This window comes from Oncorhynchus masou, chromosome 16 (genome assembly GCF_036934945.1).
Source record: "Oncorhynchus masou masou isolate Uvic2021 chromosome 16, UVic_Omas_1.1, whole genome shotgun sequence".
Classification (NCBI taxonomy): domain Eukaryota; kingdom Metazoa; phylum Chordata; class Actinopteri; order Salmoniformes; family Salmonidae; genus Oncorhynchus; species Oncorhynchus masou.
Genome location: NC_088227.1, coordinates 35,759,486 through 35,782,112, shown reverse-complemented (window position 1 = coordinate 35,782,112; position 22,627 = coordinate 35,759,486). Strand labels below are relative to the sequence as shown.

The 22,627-nt window shown below is 42.9% G+C and overlaps 1 pseudogene; it reads right to left on the bottom strand.

The window, feature by feature from the left end:
- The window catches only part of LOC135557907 (alpha-(1,6)-fucosyltransferase-like), a 205,579-nt pseudogene extending 190,195 nt beyond the window's left edge, over positions 1-15,384 (bottom strand).
- Between the last annotated feature and the right edge of the window lie 7,243 nt (positions 15,385-22,627).

Below are 22,627 nucleotides of genomic sequence, written 5' to 3'. Positions count from 1 at the left end.
TAGATAGATGGGCGGTATACAGATGGGCTATGAACAGGTGCAGTGATCTGTGAGCTGCTCTGACAGCTGGTTCTTAAAGCTAGTGAGGGAGATGGGAATCTCCAGATTCAGTGATTTTTGCAGTTCGTTCCAGTCAGTGGCAGCAGAGAACTGGAAGGAAAGGTGACCAAAGGAGGAATTGGCTTTGGGGGTGACCAGTGAGATATACCTGCTGGAGTGTGTGCTACGAGTGGGTGCTGCTATGGTGACCAGCGAGATGAGATAGGGTGGGGCTTTACCTAGCAGAGACTTGTAGATAACCTGTAGCCAGTGGGTTTGGTGACGAGTGTGAAGTGAGGGTTAGGCAACGAGAGCGTATAGGTCGCAGTGGTGAGTGGGGCTTTGGTGGCAAAACGAATGAGACTGTGATAAACTACATCCAGTTTGCTGAGTAGAGTGTTGGAGGCTATTTTATAGATGACATCGCCGAAGTCAAGGATCTGTAGGATGGTCAGTTTTACATGGGTATGTTTGGCAGCATGAGTGAAGGAAGCTTCGGCGATGTTTTGTTGCGAAATAGGAAGCCAATTCTAGATTTAATTTTTGATTGGAGATACTTAATGTGAGTCTGGAAGGAGAGTGTACAGTCTAGCCAGAAACCTAGGTATTTGTAATTATCCACGTATTCTAAGTCAGAGCCATCCAGAGTAGTGATGCTGGATGGGCAGGCAGGTGCGGGCAATGATCGGTTGAATAGCATGCATTTAGTTTTATTTGCGTTTAAGAGCAGTTGGATGCCACAGGAGAGTTGTATGGCATTGAAGCTCATCTGGAGGTTAGTTAATAACCTCTTACATCTATGGGGGCGCTATTTCATTATTGGATAAAAAAAACGTGCCCGTTTTAAGCGCAATATTTTGTCACAAAAAGATGCTCGACTATGCATATAATTGACAGCTTTGGAAAGAAAACACTCTGACGTTTCCAAAACTGCAAAGATATTATCTGTGAGTGCCCCAGAACTGATGCTACAGGCGAAACCAAGATGAAACTTCAAACAGGAAATGAGCAGGATTTTTGAGGCTATGTTTTTCATTGTCTCCTTATATGGCTGTGAATGCGCAAGGAATGAGCCTGCCCGATCAAGGTGTCTGCAGCATTGTGACGTATTTGTAGGCATATCATTGGAAGATTGACCATAAGAGACCACATTTACCAGGTGTCCGCCCGGTGTCCTGCGCCAAAATTGGTGCGCAAACCTCAGCTGCAAGTAGTTTTCCATGGAATTCAGAGAAGAAAGCAGGCTTCCATGAACGATATATCAATGAAGAGATATGTGAAAAACACCTTGAGGATTGATTCTAAACAACGTTTGCCATGTTTCAGTCGATATTATGGAGTTAATTTGGAAAAAAGTTTGGCGTTTTGGTGACTGAATTTTCGGGGTTTTTTGGTACCCAAATGTGATGTACAAAACGGAGCGATTTCTCCTACACAAAGAATCTTTCAGAAAAAACTGAACATTTGCTATGTAAGTGAGAGTCTCCTCATTGAAAACATCCGAAGTTCTTCAAAGGTAAATTATTTTATTTGAATGCTTTTCTGGTTTTTGTGAAAATGTTGCCCGCTAAATGCTACGCTAAATGCTACGCTAGCTATCAATACGCTTACACAAATGCTTGATTTGCTATGGTTCAAAAGCATATTTTGAAAATCTGAGATGACAGTGTTGTTAACAAAAGTCTAAGCTTGAGAGCAAATATATTTATTTCATTTCATTTGCGATTTTCATGAACAGTTAACGTTGCATTATGCTAATGAGCTTGAGGCAATAAATAGGATCCCGGATCCGGGATTGCTTGTCGCATGAAGTTAAAACCTGTTAAGCCTACCCCCTACTTTTTCGAACATTCTGGTAAAAATTGCGCAACATTTCAGCGTCCTGCTACTCATGCCAGGAATATAGTATATGCATATGATCAGTATGTGTGGATAGAAAACACTCTGACGTTTCTAAAACTGGTTAAATCACGGCTGTGACTATAACAGAGCCTGTGTTTCATCGAAAAGCGCAAGAAAAACTGATCACTGACAACTGGAAAAAGTATCAATGCGCCACTTGCATGTATTGTTTATGGGAAACCAAATTACATAGGGCTGAGATTGCAAGTCCTACAGCTTCCACACGATGTTGCCAGTCTTGTCAATTGCCTGGGCTTTGTTTCTTGGTCAAACGAGTAAGAGAGAGCCCATTCCTTCCGGTCTCCGACAGGATGTTTTGGAGGAGAAATTTTCGACCATGAGTTCAAGACGTGGAGCTATTGAATACACATCGCCCCGTGATCAATTTGATAGAGTATTAACGTTTACTAATACCTAAAGTTGGATTACAAAAGTATTTCGAAGTGTTTTGTGAAAGTTTATCGTTGACTTTTTTTATTTTAAAAAATGACGTTTCGTTTTAAAACGCTGTTTTTTCATGGATCACACACTTTTCATAGATCGATATTTAGGGTATATATGGACCGATTTAATTGAAAAAAAGACCCAATAGTGATGTTTATGGGACATATAGGAGTGCCAACAAAGAATCTCGTCAAAGGTAATGAATGTTTTATATTTTATTTCTGCATTTTGTGTAGCGCCGGCTACGCTAATTCCTTTGTTTACGTCCCCTTCTGGTATTTCGGCGTGTTGCCTGCTATCAGATAATAGCTACGCATTTTACAAATCTGACTTGTTGGCTAGATTCACAACGAGTGTAGCTTGAATTCAGTACCCTGTATGTGAATTTTTATGAACGTTCGAGTTTTAACGAGTGCTATTAGCATTTGATGTAGCGCCTTTGCATTTATTTTTGGCAAGGTGGGACGCTAGCGCGTCGGGTTGCTCAGAGAGGTTAGATAGCACAGTGTCCAAAGAAGGGCCAGAAGTACACAGAATGGTGTCGTCTGCGTAGAGGTGGATCAGAGAATCACCAGCAGCAAGAGCGACATCATTGATGTATACAGAGAATAGAGTCGGCCCGAGAATTGAATCCTGTGGCACCCGCATAGAGACTGCCAGAGGTCTGGACAACAGGCCCTCCGATTTGACACACTGAGCTCTATCAGAGAAGTAGGTTGTGAACCAGGCGAAGCAATCATTTGAGAAACCAAGGCTCTTGAGTCTGCCAATAAGAATGTGGTGATTGACAGAGTCGAAAGCCTTGGCCAGGTCGATGAATACGGCTGCACAGTAATGTCTCTTATCGATGGCGGTTATGATATCGTTAATGACCTTGAGCGTGGCTGAGGTGCACCCATGACCAGCTCGGAAACCAGATTGCATAACGGAGAAGGTACGATGTGATTCAAAATGGTCAGTAATCTGTTTGATACTACCCATCCCGGATCCGGGAGCGTAATCATCGCCTGAAACTAATTAGCATAATGCAGCGGACATAAATATCCCTAGAAAATGTTCCTATTCATGAAAATCACAAATGAAATATATTGAGACACAGCTTAGCCTTTTGTTAATCACACTGTCATCTCAGATTTTCAATATATGCTTTACAGCCAAAGCTAGACAAGCATTTGTGTAAGTTTATCATGGCATAATGCTATGCTAGGCTCTGCTAGCAGCAGGCAACATTTTCACGAAAATAAGAAAAGCAATCAAATTAAATCATTTACCTTTGAAGAACTTCGGATGTTTTCACTCAGGAGACTCCCAGTTAGATAGCAAATGTTCCTTTTTTCCAAAAATAATATTTTTGTAGGCGAAATAGCTCCCGTTTGTTCTTCACGTTTGGCTGAGAAATCGACCGGAAAATGCGGTCACTACAACGCCGAACTTTATTCCAAATTTAGAATCAATCACATATCTATTCGATAATATATCCGTCGGGACAATTGGTTTCTCATTAGAAGCGATTGGAATAATGGCTACCTCAGTACTTTACGCAAGATTTTCTGCGGGAGCCATCATGTGACCACTTGCTCAATGTGGTCCCTTACAGCTATTCTTCAACATAAATGCATAAAAAGACGGCACAATGCTGTAGACACCTTGGGGAATACGTAGAAAGTGTAAGATCATTCGTAGCCCATTCACAGCCATATAAGGAGTCATTGGCATGAAGCGCTTTCAAAAACTGCGGCACTTCCTGATTGGATTTTTATCTGGGTTTCGCCTGTAACATCAGTTCTGTTGCACTCACAGACAATATCTTTGCAGTTTTGGAAACATCAGAGTGTTTTCTATCCAAAGCTGTCAATTATATGCATAGTCGAGCATCTTGTTGTGACATAATATCCAGTTTAAAACGGGAACGTTTTTTATCCAAAAATGAAATACTGCCCCCAGAGTTTCAAGATTAACTTGGCTTTCGAAGACCTTAGAGGTGCAGGGTAGGATAGATGTAGGTCTGTAGCAGTTTGGGTCTAGAGTGTCTCCCCCTTTGAAGAGGGGGATGGCCGAGGCAGCTTTCCAATCTTTGGGAATATCAGACGATCCGAAAGGGAGGTTGAACAGGCTAGTAATAGGGGTTGCAACAATTTCAGCAGATAATTTTAGAAAAAGAGGATACAGATTATCTAGCCCAGGTGATTTGTAGGGGTCCAGATTTTGCAGCTCTTTCAGAACATCAGCTATCTGGATATGGGTGAAGGCGAAATGGTGGGGGCCTTGGCGGGTTGCTGTGGAGGGTGCCGGGCAGTTGACCGGGGTAGGGGTAGCCAGGTGGAAAGCGTGGCCAGCCGTAGAGAAATGCTTATTGAAATTCTCAATGATGGTGGATTTGTCAGTTGTAACAATGTTTACTAGCCTCAAAGCAGTGGGGAGCAGGGAGGAGGTGCTCTTATTCTCCATGGACTTTACAGTGTCCCAGAACGTTTTTGAGTTTGTACTGCAGGATGCAAATTTCTGTTTAAAAAAACTAGCCTTAGCTTTCCTAACTGCCTGTGTATTGGTTCCTAACTTCCCTGAAAAGTTGCATATCACGGGGGCTAGTCAATGCTAATGCAAAATGCAACAGGATGTTTTTGTGCTGGTCAAGGGCAGACAGGTCTGGAGTGAACCAAGGGCTACATCTATTCATTACATTTACATTTACATTTAAGTCATTTAGCAGACGCTCTTATCCAGAGCGACTTACAAATTGGTGAATTCACCTTCTGACATCCAGTGGAACAGCCACTTTACAATAGTGCATCTAAATCATTAAGGGGGGGGGTGGTGAGAAGGATTACTTATCCTATCCTAGGTATTCCTTGAAGAGGTGGGGTTTCAGGTGTCTCCGGAAGGTGGTGATTGACTCCGCTGTCCTGGCGTCGTGAGGGAGTTTGTTCCACCATTGGGGGGCCAGAGCAGCGAACAGTTTTGACTGGGCTGAGCGGGAACTGTACTTCCTCAATGGTAGGGAGGCGAGCAGGTTCTACATTTTTTGAATGGGGCATGCCTATTTCAGATGGTGAGGAAGGCACTTTTAAAGAATAACCAGGCATCCTCTACTGTCAGGATGAGGTCAATGTCATTCCAGGATACCCCGGCCAGGTCGATTAGAAAGGCCTGCTCGCAGAAGTGTTTTAGGGAGCATTTGACAGTGATGAGGGGTGGTTGTTTGCTCGCAGACCCATTACGGATGCAGGCAATGAGGCAGTGATTGCTGAGATCTTGGTTGAAAACAGCAGAGGTGTATTTGGAGGGTGACTTAGTTAGGATGATATAGATGAGGGTGCCCGTGTTTACGGATTTGGGGTTATATCTGGTAGGTTCATTGATAAATTGTGTGAGATTGAGGGCATCAAGCTTAGATTGTAGGGTGGCCGGGGTGTTAAGCGTGTTCCAGTTTAGATCACCTAGCAGCACGAGCTCTGAAGATAGATGGAGGGCAATCAAATCACATATGGTGTCGAGGGTACAGCTGGGGGCAGATGGTGGTCTATAGCAAGCGGCAACGGTGAGAGACTTGTTTCTGGAAAGGTTCATTTTTAGAAGTAGAAGCTCAAATTGTTTGGGTACAGACCTGGATAGTAAGACAGAACTCTGCAGGTTATCTTTGCAGTAAATTGCAACACCGCCCCCTTTGGCAGTTCTATCTTGTCGGAAAATATTATAGTTAGGAATGGGAATTTCAAGGTTTATGGTGGCCTTCCTAAGCCAGGATTCAGACACGGCTAGGACATCCGGATTGGTAGAGTGTGCTAGGGCAGTGAATAAAACAAACTTAGGGAGGAGGCTTCTAATGTTAACAAGCATGAAACCAAGGCCTTTACGGTTGCAGAAGTCAACAAATGAGAGAGCCTGTGGGATGGGAGTGGAGGTAGACACTGCAGGGCCTGGATTAACCTCTACATCACCAGAGAACAGAGGAGGAGTAGGAGTAGGCTTAGACCCAGTCCCTCTAGGCTTCGACCCAGTCCCTCTAGGCTTCGACCCAGTCCCTCTAGGCTTCGACCCAGTCCCTCTAGGCTAAGACCCAGTCCCTCTAGGCTAAGACCCAGTCCCTCTAGGCTAAGACCCAGTCCCTCTAGGCTTAGACCCAGTCCCTCTAGGCTTAGACCCAGTCCCTCTAGGCTTCGACCCAGTCCCTCTAGGCTTTGACCCAGTCCCTCTAGGCTAAGACCCAGTCCCTCTAGGCTTCGACCCAGTCCCTCTAGGCTAAGACCCAGTCCCTCTAGGCTTAGACCCAGTCCCTCTAGGCTTAGACCCAGTCCCTCTAGGCTTAGACCCAGTCCCTCTAGGCTTCGACCCAGTCCCTCTAGGCTAAGACCCAGTCCCTCTAGGCTTCGACCCAGTCCCTCTAGGCTAAGACCCAGTCCCTCTAGGCTTAGACCCAGTCCCTCTAGGCTTAGACCCAGTCCCTCTGGGCTTAGACCCAGTCCCTCTAGGCTAAGACCCAGTCCCTCTAGGCTTAGACCCAGTCCCTCTATGCTTAGACCCAGTCCCTCTAGGCTTAGACCCAGTCCCTCTAGGCTAAGACCCAGTCCCTCTAGGCTTCGACCCAGTCCCTCTAGGCTTAGACCCAGTCCCTCTAGGCAGCAGTGGTTAAGACCCTTCTCAGATCTAGTGTGAGCTACTAAACAGAACATGCCTGCTGTTTACATGGATCTTTTTCAACATAACCATGAACAATTGAGCAATTGAGAAATTCACCTGTTTAAGACAGGCAGTCAAACAGGCAGACAGGCAGACAGGCATACAGACAGACAGACAGACAGACAGACAGACAGACAGACAGACAGACAGACAGACAGACAGACAGACAGACAGACAGACAGACACAGACAGAGACAGAGACAGAGACAGACAGACAGGCAGACAGGCAGACAGGCAGACAGACACAGACAGGCAGACAGACACAGACAGGCAGACAGACAGACAGACATGCCTGTAAGGGGTCTTTTTCTTTCAGCTGCTGGAAAACGGTACATATCATATCACCATGGATCAAAGATAACCCGAGCTGAGCTGAGTTCCCTAGTCCCTCACAACATTTCACCATGGAAACCGCCCCCAGACTAGCTGTGTGATTGTGTCTGTGTCAACAGGCAGACAGACCGTCTGTTTTACAACATGCAAAAACATTTACCCAGAGCTTTTTCCCATGTCTGCATAGTGATTCTGCCCTATAGAGGTAATATCAATGATTTTCTCATGACACCCTAAAGGAAACCACACACGCACGCATGTACGCACAAAACAAAACACAAACACACACACACACACACAAACACACACACAAACACACCATGCAATCGATCTCGAAGTTAGTGAACTATAACCCGTCTGTCTGAAAGCTAGTTGGACATCATAAGAATGTTCCGCCACACATCAAAGGTCAGAGGTTCCTGATGATGCTACTCCATCATTCCTCATCTCTCTTTGCCACCATCTTCAAAAGACAAGGACAGAAGGTGAAGGGACAGAGAGAAAACGGACACCAAATGCCAACCTTAGAGAGAAAATGCCAGTGAAATGCCACTACTGGACATGCAGGGATTGTTCCATGACCCTCTCTAGATCAGTGTGTGGACGCACACACACACACACACACACACACACACACACACACACACACACACACACACACACACACACACACACACACACACACACACACACACACACACACACACACACACACACACACACACACAGTCTTGTACAACTAACCTTTGGGGACACACAATTCAGTCCCATTCAAATAACTACTTTCCCTAAACCCTAGCCCTAACCTTAACCCAAAATCCTAACCTTAACCCTAACCCTAAACCTAACCCTAGCGCCTAACCTAACTCTAAAACTAACCTTAGCTCCTAACCCTAACCCTAAAACTAACCCTAGCTCCTAACCCTAACCATTACCGTAATAATAACCCTAACACTAATTCTAACCTTAACCCAAAACCCCCTAGAAATAACATTTGACCTCATGGGGACTAACAAAATGTCTCCAGTTGGTCAAATTTTTGTTTGTTTACTATTCTTGTGGGGACTTCTGGACTTCTGGTTACGTCCACTAAGGTGAGCAAGCATACAGCACCAGTCAAACGTTTGGACACACCTACTCATTCAAGGGTTCTTCTTTATTTTTTACTATTTTCTACATCGGAGAATAATAGTGAAGACATCAAAACTATGAAATAACACAAATGGAATCCTGTAGTAACCAAAAAGTTTTAAACTATTTGAGCTTCTTCAAAGGAGCGACCCTTTCATTGATGACAGCTCTTGGCATTCTCAACCAGCTTCCTGGAAGGCATTTCAATTAACAGGTGTGCCTTGTTGAAAGCTAATTTGTGGAATTTCTTTCCTTCTTAATGCGTTTGAGCCAATCAGCTGTGTTGTGACAAGGTAGGGTTGTTATACAGAAGATGGCCCTATTTGGTAAAAGACCAATTCCATATTACGGCAAGAACAACTCAAATAAGTAAAGAGAAACGACAGTCCACCATTACGTTACAGTTTTTTTGGATTGCTTACACACTAAAATTAAAAGTAGTACACTATTAGCAAAATCTTACACTCAAGAAGCAAAACATCAGCCCATATTTGCACAACTATAAGCACATTGTCAACCTCACACTTGTTGCAAAACTCTACACACAGTGATTTGCAAAACACTAAACACACTTAACATACATTACACACAAAAATCTATCATGAAGTCACGTCCTTGCAATACCAAAGCACTGACTGTCAAATTACCACACCGTCCAACCAATTGGTTCAACACAGTCATCAGGTGAGCAAACACTCGTTCGCTTAATTGTAGACACACCAATCAGGTGTATGAGCACTATAAAAACAGCAGGTGAGTTCATCGGTCTTCAAGCACAATGGAAAGAGTCAGAGAAAGAGTAAGACGACAACGAGGAGGACGACGACGACGAGGAGGAGGAGGAGGAGGAGGAGGAGGAGGAGGAGGAGGAGGAGGACGAGAACAAGGAGGAGGAAGAGGAAGAGGAAGGGGAGGAAGAGGAAGACAAGAAGGTGCTCAAAGAGGACCGACTCTGGCAAATGAGATCCGCGCAACACTGGTTGACCACGTTGTCAACCACGGCCTGACGCTGTGGGAGGCTGGACTGCGAGTACAGCTAAATCTAAGCCTATATACAGTGGCAAGTGTGATGAGAACATTTAGACTGGAAAATAGGTATTGTAAAAATATCATCATATCAAAAACATCTGCACGGTTTCAGTAACTGCTTACAGTACTGTATTCTATGCACTATCAGCACTATCAGCACTATCAACATTGGCCATGCTGTCAATGAAGCATGATTTGTGCTGAGCTCAAAACAACTGTTAAGTCAGAACTGTAAAAACTTAACTTCAGTGAGTTCAAGACAACTGGAAAGTTGGGAATAAACGAGCTCCAACTGGGAAAATAAGTTTTGAACAGTCATCCAACTCGGAATTGCAAATTGAAGATCAATGATGTCATCATGATTTGACCTTGTTTTTCTCAGAGTTCCCAGTTGTTTTGAAAGCACATTAAATACAGAGAATGCCAGACTTTAATGACAAAATTTGCCCACGAAGGACCGCCGCACCACGTTCCTGTTCAAGTGAGCACAGAACAACAATGTGAGTCCAAAAATGTATTGTATGTATGTACAATGCCAGGGAGATAATGTGTACTGTACCTAAGAAAGTAATACTGAGTGTATTTTATGTAGTAAGATGTTAGTAGATCATGTGCCTCACCCGAATAATTTGGTCTATTTACCCCTCTATTTGCCTACTGTTCTGACTTGGTGGTGCACATGTAGCCTATAACCTGTTTTAGAGGAATGTAATCATTGAATATTGTAAGAGCTTTCCTTGTCTGCTTATATGCCCCCTTTATTTATCCTACAGTTCTAAATTAGTGTACAGGGAGAACACTGTAAGAACGGCCCATTCTGAATTCTGTCTCTGTACATTTAAAAAGTGCTGAACAAATAGTTACATTGACTATGTCTGTCCTAGCTCGCTCATTTATGTCTTAATCAAATTTACGGATTGCCTCTTATCCACTTGTCGTTCCCTTATGCCATAGTTTGTACTTCTCAATTGTCAGTAGAATCCACATTTGTTTAAGCAAGTCAACCATATCAGCTATGTTTTTTTAAAGGAAGTAAATGAGGCTGAATGAACTTTTTTGCTGCCAGACAAGGCTTTGCTGATAGCCAGGTGTAGCAGTGGTAAGGTGTTGGGACAGCTGTTGGGACAGCTTTATGTAGGCCGTTTGTCACCTTTATAGTGCAATTAAATGTACTGTTTAGTGTTGTGTTGTGGCTTTTCTGGCATGCATCCCACTTTATTTTGTTGCCCCACCAAGATTTAGATAAAATCGCCACTGTACAGAGGACAGGCAGGCTTGGAGACAGGCTCGGCAACAAACGGAGGAAACAATCTAACTGATGTTTGAAGAGAAATATTCTTGGCTGAAGCAAGGTGGCTCAGAACGCAATGTAAGGCACAGGGACACAACTACCTGTTAGGAAAAAAACAACTGTGAGCCTCGAAGATCATCGTTCCTGGTCATTTGATCCAGACTGTGTGACTGTGGACTGTTGAAAGCCCATCAAACCTCATGCCACCCCATTTAACATCATGCCACTCCATCTACACTCATGCCACCCCATCTACTCTCAAGACACCCGTCTACTCTCAAGCAACCCCATCTACCCTCATACTACTAAATCTAACCTCATGCCACCCCATCTAACCTCATGCCACCCGAACTAACCTCATGCCACCTGAACTAACCTCATGCCACCCGAACTAACCTCATGCCACTCCCTCTAACCTCATGCCACCAAATCTAACCTCATGCCACCAAATCTAACCTCATGCCACCCAAACTACCCTCATGCCACCCCATCTAACCTCATGCCACCAAATCTAACCTCATGCCACCCCATTTAACATCATGCCACTCCATCTACTCTCAAGCAACCCCATCTACCCTTATACTACTAAATCTAACCTCATACCACCCCATCTAACCTCATGCCACCCGAACTAACCTCATGCCACCTGAACTAACCTCATGCCACCCGAACTAACCTCATGCCACCCGAACTAACCTCATGCCACCCGAACTAACCTCATGCCACCCCATCTAACATCATGCCACCATATCTACCCTCATGCCACCCCATCTACCCTCATGCCACCCCATCTACCCTCATGCCACCCCATCTACCCTCATGCCACCCCATCTACCCTCATGCCACCCCATCTAACCTCATGCCACCACATCTACCCTCATGCCACCCCATCTAGCCTCATGCCACCAAATCTAACCTCATGCCACCCCATTTAACATCATGCCACTCCATCTACTCTCAAGGAACCCCATCTACACTCATACTACTAAATCTAACCTCATACCACCCCATCTACCCTCATGCCACCCCATCTACCCTCATGCCACCCCATCTAACCTCATGCCACCCCATCTACCCTCATGCCACCCCATCTAACCTCATGCCACCACATCTAACCTCATGCCACCCCATCTAACCTCATGCCACCCCATCTACCCTCATGCCACCCCATTTAACATCATGCCAGTCCATCTACTCTCAAGCAACCCCATCTACCCTCATACTACTAAATCTAACCTCATACCACCCCATCTACCCTCATGCCACCCCATCTACCCTCATGCCACCCCATCTACCCTCATGCCACCCCATCTACCCTCATGCCACCCCATCTACCCTCATGCCACCACATCTACCCTCATGCCACCCCATCTACCCTCATGCCACCACATCTACCCTCATGCCACCCCATCTACCCTCATGCCACCCCATCTAACCTCATGCCACCCCATCTACCCTCATGCCACCCCATCTAACCTTATGCCACCCCATCTAAACTCAGTGATTAGTCTCAAAATGAAAATAGACAGAAAGTGGAATGAAGCTATGGATGAGAGGATTAAGGTCTGAATTACAAACCAAAGAGGGCGAGAGAGAAGGAGAGAGAGTTTCTATTCCATCAAAATACATTTGTTTTTACAAAATTATAAAGCAATGTATATAATTGATAATGGTGTTATTAAACACTTTATTAAAACATGTATTAGACTACACTCATTTTACAACTTCATCAGTAGGCCTGTAAATCCAAAAGCCAATGTTTATCCTGGCTACGGAGAACAAATGAGAGCCATTGTCTATTGAAGCCCAACAATAGGCCTATCTCAAGACTGGCCTCAATATGGTGCTCCAGCCTGCGTGCCAGGGATAACGGACTGATAATAATGACAGTATCTGTTACCACAATATATGTCTGTTTACTTATTCAGTGAGGGATTTAGGCTACTTACCCAATCAATTTGCTTCCATTTGCGAAGCTTCACTGTATTAGATAAGCATTAATGATGCATTAGGCTAGTTGTCCAAAGGGCAGAGGCGTCGAGTTTCGCTGTCCTCTCCACAGAGGGACCATTTCATCATCTTAACTGCCTAGTGTTGCTACAAAGCTTATTGTTCGAAATAGTCAAGCTAACAAATGGTTTAGGTAGGCCTATATGGTTGAGTAACTAATATAAAGGCATGGGCAGCATCCATTTTAATTGCTTAAGTAACTGTTATAAAATGCACATTTGTGCCCTTCCGAGTTGGCTTCATGATGGGATGTGTATAGCACCAAGGCCACTAGTTGAGTGACATGTTACATTTATTTATTCAACCTTCCGGTTACTGGTCCAACGCTCTAACCACGAGGCTACCCTGCCGCCCCAACCATACTCTTTAGTCCATGTCAACTGAGATCGATCAATAGACTATTGAATTATGATCTTGCTTGTGAATGCATCCGTAACCACAAAATGAACCCAAACTCAAGTTGGCAAAACATGGGAATTGTTTTGCCAACTGGGAATTAAACTGAGTCAGAATCTGGTGTGCAGCTCAAGGCTCTCAGTCTTTCTAGGGCTGTGTTGCGGTGTCTTGAATGATATGATACGCAATATGAAGTATGGGCCGCTCGTTATTCTCGTGTCGCATCACATGCAGATCCAAGCTTCTCAGTGAGCAAAACTGGTTGAAAGAGGTATTTTCAACATCGTGTGCTCATATGGATGGCTGGGTTGAAGAATCACCTTTTCCAGCCTGGTCTCATAGACCAGACGTCAAATTAGTATGATTACATTCCATTTGGCATGGGTACACAATACAGAGGGTTACTTATGGCAGAAAAGTAAATAAGAGTGTTTGGTTGGGGTGGATTGGTAGGTGTAAAATGCAAACGTCTAGTAACTCAAAGGTTGTGTGTTCTAATCTTATCACGTACAACTATAGCAACTTTTCTTCTACTTTGAACCTTCTTAGCATGTTAGCTAACCCTTCCCCTAACTCTAACCCTAACCTTAACCCTTGAACCTATAACACCTAACCTTAACCCTAAAAATTAACCAGCTAGTAAACTTTAGTGTTAGTTACCTAGCCCACGTTAGCCACAACAAATTTGAAATCGTAACATATCATATGTTTGCAAATTTATGACATATTGTAAATTTAGCAAATTCGTAACATATTGTACATTTGGCAAATTTGTATTTATCATACAATTTGTAATTCATAATGTATCATGCGAAATGGATCATGGACATTCACAAATGAATATATACCATACTAAATGGTGTGCCTCAGATTTATGTACAGAATATTACTAAATGCTCTGAGACCAGGTTGACTCTTCACTTGACACCTTAGGCTAGCCGAACCACTGTCTGTCATCAACCAATAACCCGACGAACCCGTGCCCTGTCTGTCTCGTTGTGCGTCCAACGCGTACACGGAAGATGTGCGTCCAACGTAATTTCTGATGTTAATTAGGGTAAAAATTATGATTCCGCTACGGCATCAGCAGCATTCACTCCTCCGACAACAGGCTTTGTCCATTCAGTATAATATCGCCGTCATATAAATATGACCATGTCATGTATCAATAACATTTCTATCACGTTTTCAGGGGTGAGGTCAGAAGCTGATGAGAGCACTTAACTTTGTATTTACGTCTCTAAACCAGTGTTCATCTGTGTGCAGCTAAGAGTTTCCCTGACAACATCACAATAGTGCAAACATCAGCAGCGTATGAGCAACAACACATCTGCAGCTGGTCTCCGAACGTTAACATTCTCACATCTGAAATGCCTCACAATTTTTTATGTGCATGTCAGATATAGGCTACCCTGCTACCCTGTCCTGTTAGTCAATTCAATGGATACTTTCCACGATACATTGTACGATACACTGTAGCCTAAAGTGGATTTCTGCTTTAGACATGCACTCTCTTTCGTGCACCTTGCATGCGACGTTTTTGAACACAGATCGTATGGAAACAACTGTTTGCTTAGGCTACTCGGAGCAGGACCAAACACAGCACGAACGGTGTTAAAGGGACCAGCCATTCCAACCATGACCGCTATGCTGTCACCATGAACTCAAGAGCAGACGCGACACAGTCAACAGGCCAGGCAAGGATGGACTGGAATAATATGGACCGAGCCCGGAGCTCACCTCACTACGGTTTCACCATGCACAGAGACCGCCAGCCCAGAAGAGAAAAAAACACGTACCTTCACTTGACACACCAGGCTTCCGCGGGATCCGAGCGATGGGGCCTGACGAAGTTAGAGTCTGACGCAGTGGCAATGTTTTGGTCCAAAATCGGGTGGAAAAGGCTGCGGCGGAAACAGGACCTGGAGAAGGCTGAGGTCGGAATAGTCACTGCTGCGTGTGGCTCCGTCGGAGGAGACTCGAATTGACTATAAACTGCAGTGCGCATGTATGCCCGTGTCAGATTGCTGTTCTGGAGCCGCACTGATAGTTGGCCCTGTGGCACCGATTATTGGGTTTATGTCCCCTCGGCGGCTACTCGCCCGCAGTTTGACAATCTGCTACCTTGTGCCATTGCATCAGCGTCGGGGAGAGAGAGAGGTATGGCCGTCACCTAGCCTATATAAGCACTCTGAGACGAGAAAGCGGCCATGGCACTTTTGGTCACGGTGCACTAAACGCATAGGCTCTTCCGCGGCACGGCAGGCCGTAATGTCAATTTGCCCACTTTTAATTTTTTGACATTGCACATGCCATCGTTTTAAGTGCTAAACATGTATGTTGTGTAAAATTAAAGAGCGCTGGCAAGAGCTAATCCATTTACAGTCCCGGCTACCAGGCTGGCCAGGGTCAATGCAATTAATTATTCCTTCACACAGCTATAAAGCACGGCCATAAAACGTGGACATATTCATACTCCGCCATGTCCTTGCATGGACAGTGGCCTAGTCACTGTCTACCCTCTCATCTCCATCTCAGTTCCTAGAGTGGGGTCAGCTCAATCAATTACTTTTTATTGATATGGGCAATCAGCTTACTAATCAGATATGTGTGTCGAATCAGCAAATGTTCCGAGTCAGTAACACTATAATGACTGAGGTTTAAGATAATAAAAAGCACTGGGGAAAATGCAAAACTGACCCAAGATCAGCGTCTAGGAGCAACTTCACCCACTCCACTCCCCAGTGCTACATATCCACTCACTTGCCCCTGCACCTAAGAGTATTAGGACTATGCTAAGGGTACAGGTCTAGACGAAATAGCCTCAGACTTAAAACGACGAAGACCTGTTATATATACAGGTCACTCAATACAGGCCATTTAATAATACATGCTATGGCTGAGCGATTTTAAAGACATAACATTCTAAAATCACGCAAGACACGTGGTAGAGATTACGATTCTGTTAAAACAGCGTTCGTCTATAAAGGAGTGATAGGGCCAACTTTGATCATATATTCAATGGTCAGGATTGCCACTGGCTTTACTTACAGAGTAGTGTCACCCATTTACTTACAGAGTAGTGTCACCCAGTGTCCAGAAAGCAATACTGCACCATCTGATTCCAATGGCCCATTTGAGATAGACAGCCCAGCTATATCCCCAAACAACTAACGTGGTTACTTTGTCTCAAGTGTCATGAGTGTATAATGTCCGCTGGTAGAGCTAATGTAAATTAATAAACTAACAGTGCCGCTTCAGCACCACTGAAGCGGACAGCAACATAATCGTTGTTCCTGAAGTTCAACTGCACATGGCCACGGTCTCAGACGCAGCCTCCTATTCGTGCTGTAAGAAGCCTGGAAGTTTAGCAGAGAAGGCTCCCCTAATATTATTTAGGATATTCTGTGAAGTTATATTGACTTCAAACAATATAGCAATTTAACAAAAATAGTTGTTTCTCTGAATCTGCATTAACCTACAAGTATAGTATTTTAGCTTCATTACATCATATTGATGTTACTAAATACCTCGCCTGGTCATTAATATTTATTTGTTTTTTCCTTCATTTCGTTTTATTCTGATTTATTCCCTTTTCAAGATTCCTCTAAAAAAGCAATCTTAAGAGACTGGTGTAATATTGCAACTCAGGTCATATTTGTAATGGAAAGGTGTGTCTACATGGTCTGTAGTAACCCAGGTCATTGAGGTCACATAGGTCAGAGGATACAGAGAGGTGAAAGGTCATTCACAGACCATGATGCAAAGGGGATTATTGTACTGTGCCCTAGACTTTTTCTAGTACATATACAGTCAATGAACTAAGCAACCAGACGTAGCTGGTATCTGGTTCATATACAGTCAGTGAACTAAGCAGACCAGACCCAGCTGGTGTCTGGTTCATATACAGTCAGTGAACTAAGCAGACCAGACCAGCTGGTGTCTGGTTCATATACAGTCAGTGAACTAAGCAGACCAGACCCAGCTGGTGTCTGGTTCATATACAGTCAGTGAACTAAGCAGACCAGACCCAGCTGGTGTCTGGTTCATATACAGTCAGTGAACTAAGCAGACCAGACCAGCTGGTATCTGGTTCATATACAGTCAGTGAACTAAGCAGACCAGACCCAGCTGGCATCGCATTGGTACCCAATGGAAGAGACACCAGGCACCACAGGCTAAAATTACATTTTTGCATCTACTTATCAATTTGGTTGTATTTTGGGCCATTAATATCACCTAATTTGCACATTTTAATACAATATTTCAGAAAAATTGGAATACAAAAAAGTATTATATTTGTGTCTCCACTCTACTGGAAAAAAAGTTGATTGAGATGTGATTCATTGACAAACAATTACCCTATTGGGGTGTGGTGCCTGACCATAAGCAGACTGGAACAGTGACTCTTTTTTTCAAATGGTTAACGACATGCTTGAGTCATCTTCATTTATCCACCATCTTTGACTGTACTATAGTACTCTCTGTTTCCACCAGATGTCAGTGCTGTTCCTTTTAAAGAGCTTCTGAGAGTTGAGACTAATCTTTCTGCAATCTCCTACACTGTCCTCTCCTTTATCCTCTTTCTGTTCATCATCCTCATCATCACCATCATCATCATTATCTTCTTCACAGTTGCCATCATCACCCTCATCCTGATTATTGCCGTGCTTAGTTAAATTAGAAAGTCATTATTGCAAAGACATTGCACTAATGGTGTTAGCTAGTAATTATTGGAATAGCAGTGGCACTAATGGTGCTAGCTAGTAATTACTGTAATAGCAGTGGCACTAAGAGTGCTAGCTATGAATTATTTGAATAGCAGTGGCACTAATGGTGCTAGCTAGTAATTATTGTAATGACAGTGGCACTAATAGTGCTAGCTAGTAATTATTGTAATAGTAGTGGCACTAATGGTGCTAGCTAGTAATTATTGTAATATCAGGGGCACTAATAGTGCTAGCTAGTATTTATTGTAATGACAGTGGCACTAATAGTGCTAGCTAGTAATTATTTGAATAGCAGTGGCACTAATGGTGCTAGCTAGTAATTATTGTAATGACAGTGGCACTAATAGTGCTAGCTAGTAATTATTGTAATAGCAGTGGCACTAATAGTGCTAGCTAGTAATTGTTGTAATAGTAGTGGCACTAATGGTGCTAGCTAGTAATTATTGTAATATCAGGGGCACTAATAGTGCTAGCTAGTAATTATTGTAATGACAGTGGCACTAATGGTGCTAGCTAGTAATTATTGCAATATCAGGGGGCATTAATAGTGCTAGCTAGTAATTATTGTAATGACAGTGACACTAATAGTGCTAGCAGTAATATTGTAATATCAGGGGCACTAATAGTGCTAGCTAGTAATTATTGTAATGACAGGGGCACTAATGGTGCTAGCTAGTAATTATTGTAATGACAGTGACACTAATAGTGCTAGCAGTAATATTGTAATATCAGGGGCACTAATAGTGCTAGCTAGTAATTATTGTAATGACAGTGACACTAATAGTGCTAGCTAGTAATTATTGTAATGACAGGGGCACTAATGGTGCTAGCTAGTAATTATTGTAATGACAATGGCACTAATAGTGTTAGCTAGTAATTATTGTAATGACAGTGACACTAATAGTGCTAGCTACAGTAGCAAAGAGATTGGAGGTCAAAGGTACTGTGGTGTGATATTGGAAATATTGTAGGACTTTGACCATTATGGAGTTTGACACCCTAAATTGTTTTGACTGCTGAGAACTTTTGTAAATGAAGATTCTCCACTGGCATGACACTGTTGGAACCCCCAACAGCTGTCCTGTATAGTCTATCGGAACCTGCATGACATGAGCCATCTTTGTGCTCTGGATAGAAGTTGTCTGTAAAACCAGTCTATTAATGCCAAATAATGCATTCAGTCCACCCTCAAAACACTAGCTTACCATGGGTTGTTTCATTATGCAGTGTAGCCTACTACTTATAGCTATATAGAGTATTTAGCTGCTATTTATACAGTTTTTATAAAAAATTACACATCAAATAGCCTAACAATGAGAAAAATCCTTAGCTTAAGTATACATTTAGCTACTATTTATTGTTGAACTCAGTAGGTTTTGACTGGCTAATAGTCTACACAAATGGGCTGCAATCAAAGTAAAGTAAATGAAATGCAACTTGAGAGACTCCTCTGGTCCTCTGAAGTCATCCTGAGTCATTGTGCATTAAATGTCCATCGCGCTGCACACAATTTAAACGTAGTCTTGAATGATGCACGACAAGATATACCAGAGATAGGGGACTGTTCACATTGCAACCACTCAACTGAAACACCAGTTCTCCAGTAAGAATAAACTTGCAAACAGATATTTTAATTTGAGCCCTTAAGAACTGTTGTCCGCTAAAGATGAGAATCTATTTGCAGCTGCCAATTCATTGGCTGTCTAGTGTCCAGACAACCTGTCCCCAGAACTTCCTGTACGGTTCATCTCTTTCCGTAATGATTTGAGGCCGGCAATTAACGAGAATGAGAGGCTCAATTAAAGATGTTGCAGAACAGCTGTATTTGTAGAACCACTCCATTCTGCCCAGTTTCCCTGATGTTGCTATGGCAATCAAGCTGTTTTTAACCATCCCTATAACTATCGCTTCTGCGGAGAGATCGTTTAAAAAAATAATAATCATAAAACAGCTACCTAAGAAGCGATAGGCTCTTGGTCTGATATCTACTTTTAAACACCACTCATCGCTCCACTCATTGCGCTGGCACCGTTGTAGCCTTGACAACGGCAAGAGGTCCTGAGGCGCTTTGATCAGACACAATTCTCAAGGCCAAGAAACAAACACTTAGCCTCCTAGTACACATGGAAATGAAAAATATTTAGGAATGACTTTTTGGAGGGTTACTGTCAAAAACAAGACACTGATTACAGGCGCAACGGCCCCAGAGCTCGTGGCCCCCGCTCCTTGCAGGGACGAGGTGTCCTGTACGCCAGTGTTCTCCCAACCACTCCATTTTGCTCGTAAAATTATGATCATCTTTACCCACATCATGTAAAAATGAAAACTGCTTTCGGGTAACTATACCTATCTACTTGAAAATAAACTATTATCCCCCCCCCTCATAAAATAAAGGTATTAAGACGATAATGACTATTTCCTTTTTAATTCACGGTTATTCCCCATAACTGTCGGTTACACAATGACATTGTGCAGCCCTACTGTACATTATCTGTATATTATGTTATCTTCATGTTTGGTTATCTTGATGTTATGTTATCTTCATGTAGGTTATTTTCATATTAGGTTATATATATGTTATGTTATCTTTATGTTAGGTTATATATATATGTTATGTTATCTTTATGTTAGGTTATTTTCATATTAGGTTATATATATATATGTTATCTTTATGTTAGGTTATTTTGATGTTATGTTTTCTTTATGTACAGTATGTTATCTTCATGTAGGTTATTTTCATATTAGGTTATATATATATGTTAAGTTATCTTTATGTTAGGTTATTTTGATGTTAGGTTATATTTATGTTATGTTATCTTTATGTACAGTATGTTATCTTTATGTTATGTTATCTTTATGTTAGGTTATCTTTATGTACAGTATGTTATCTTTATGTTAGTTTATCTTTATGTTATGTTGACTTTATGTCATGTTCTTTATATACAGTATGTTATCTTTATGTTAGTTTATCTTTATGTTCAGTTATCTTTATGTTAGGTTATCTTTATGTAGAGTATGTTATCTTTATGTTAGGTCATCTTTATGTTAGGTTATCATTATGTACAGTATGTTATCTTTATGTTAGGTTATCTTTATGTACAGTATGTTATCTTTATGTTATGTTGTCTTTATGTTAGGTTATCTTTATGTACAGTATGTTATCTTTATGTTAGGTTATCTTTATGTTAGGTCATCTTTATGTTAGGTTATCATTATGTACAGTATGTTATCTTTATGTTAGGTTATCTTTATGTTAGGTTATCTTTATGTACAGTATGTTATCTTTATGTTATGTTGTCTTTGTGTAGGTTATCTCTATGTTATGTTATGTTATCTTTATGTAGGTTATCTCTATGTTATGGTATGTTATCTTCATGTAGGTTATCTTTATGTAGGTTATCTTTATGTTATCTTTATGTAGGTTATCTCAATGTTATGTTATCTTAATGTAAATTATCTTTATGTTACGTTATCTTTATGTAGATTATCTTTATGTTATCTTTATGTAGGTTATCTCTATGTTATGTTATCCTTATGTAGATTGTCTTTATTTTTTGTTATCTTTATTACATTTACATTTAAGTCATTTAGCAGACGCTCTTATCCAGAGCGACTTACAAATTGGTGAATTCACCTTCTGACATCCAGTGGAACAGCCACTTTACAATAGTGCATCTAAATCATTAAGGGGGGGGGGGTGGTGAGAAGGATTACTTATCCTATCCTAGGTATTCCTTGAAGAGGTGGGGTTTCAGGTGTCTCCGGAAGGTGGTGATTGACTCCGCTGTCCTGGCGTCGTGAGGGAGTTTGTTCCACCATTGGGGGGCCAGAGCAGCGAACAGTTTTGACTGGGCTGAGCGGGAACTGTACTTCCTCAATGGTAGGGAGGCGAGCAGGCCAGAGGTGGATGAACGCAGTGCCCTTGCTTGGGTGTAGGGCCTGATCAGAGCCTGGAGGTACTGCGGTGCCGTTCCCCTCACAGCTCCGTAGGCAAGCACCATGGTCTTGTAGCGGATGCGAGCTTCAACTGGAAGCCAGTGGAGAGAGCGGAGGAGCGGGGTGACGTGAGAGAACTTGGGAAGGTTGAACACCAGACGGGCTGCGGCGTTCTGGATGAGTTGTAGGGGTTTAATGGCACAGGCAGGGAGCCCAGCCAACAGCGAGTTGCAGTAATCCAGACGGGAGATGACAAGTGCCTGGATTAGGACCTGCGCCGCTTCCTGTGTGAGGCAGGGTCGTACTCTGCGGATGTTGTAGAGCATGAACCTACAGGAACGGGCCACCGCCATGATGTTGGTTGAGAACGACAGGGTGTTGTCCAGGATCACGCCAAGGTTCTTAGCGCTCTGGGAGGAGGACACAATGGAGTTGTCAACCGTGATGGCGAGATCATGGAACGGGCAGTCCTTCCCCGGGAGGAAGAGCAGCTCCGTCTTGCCGAGGTTCAGCTTGAGGTGGTGATCCGTCATCCACACTGATATGTCTGCCAGATATGCAGAGATGCGATTCGCCACCTGGTCATCAGAAGGGGGAAAGGAGAAGATTAATTGTGTGTCGTCTGCATAGCAATGATAGGAGAGACCATGTGAGGTTATGACAGAGCCAAGTGACTTGGTGTATAGCGAGAATAGGAGAGGGCCTAGAA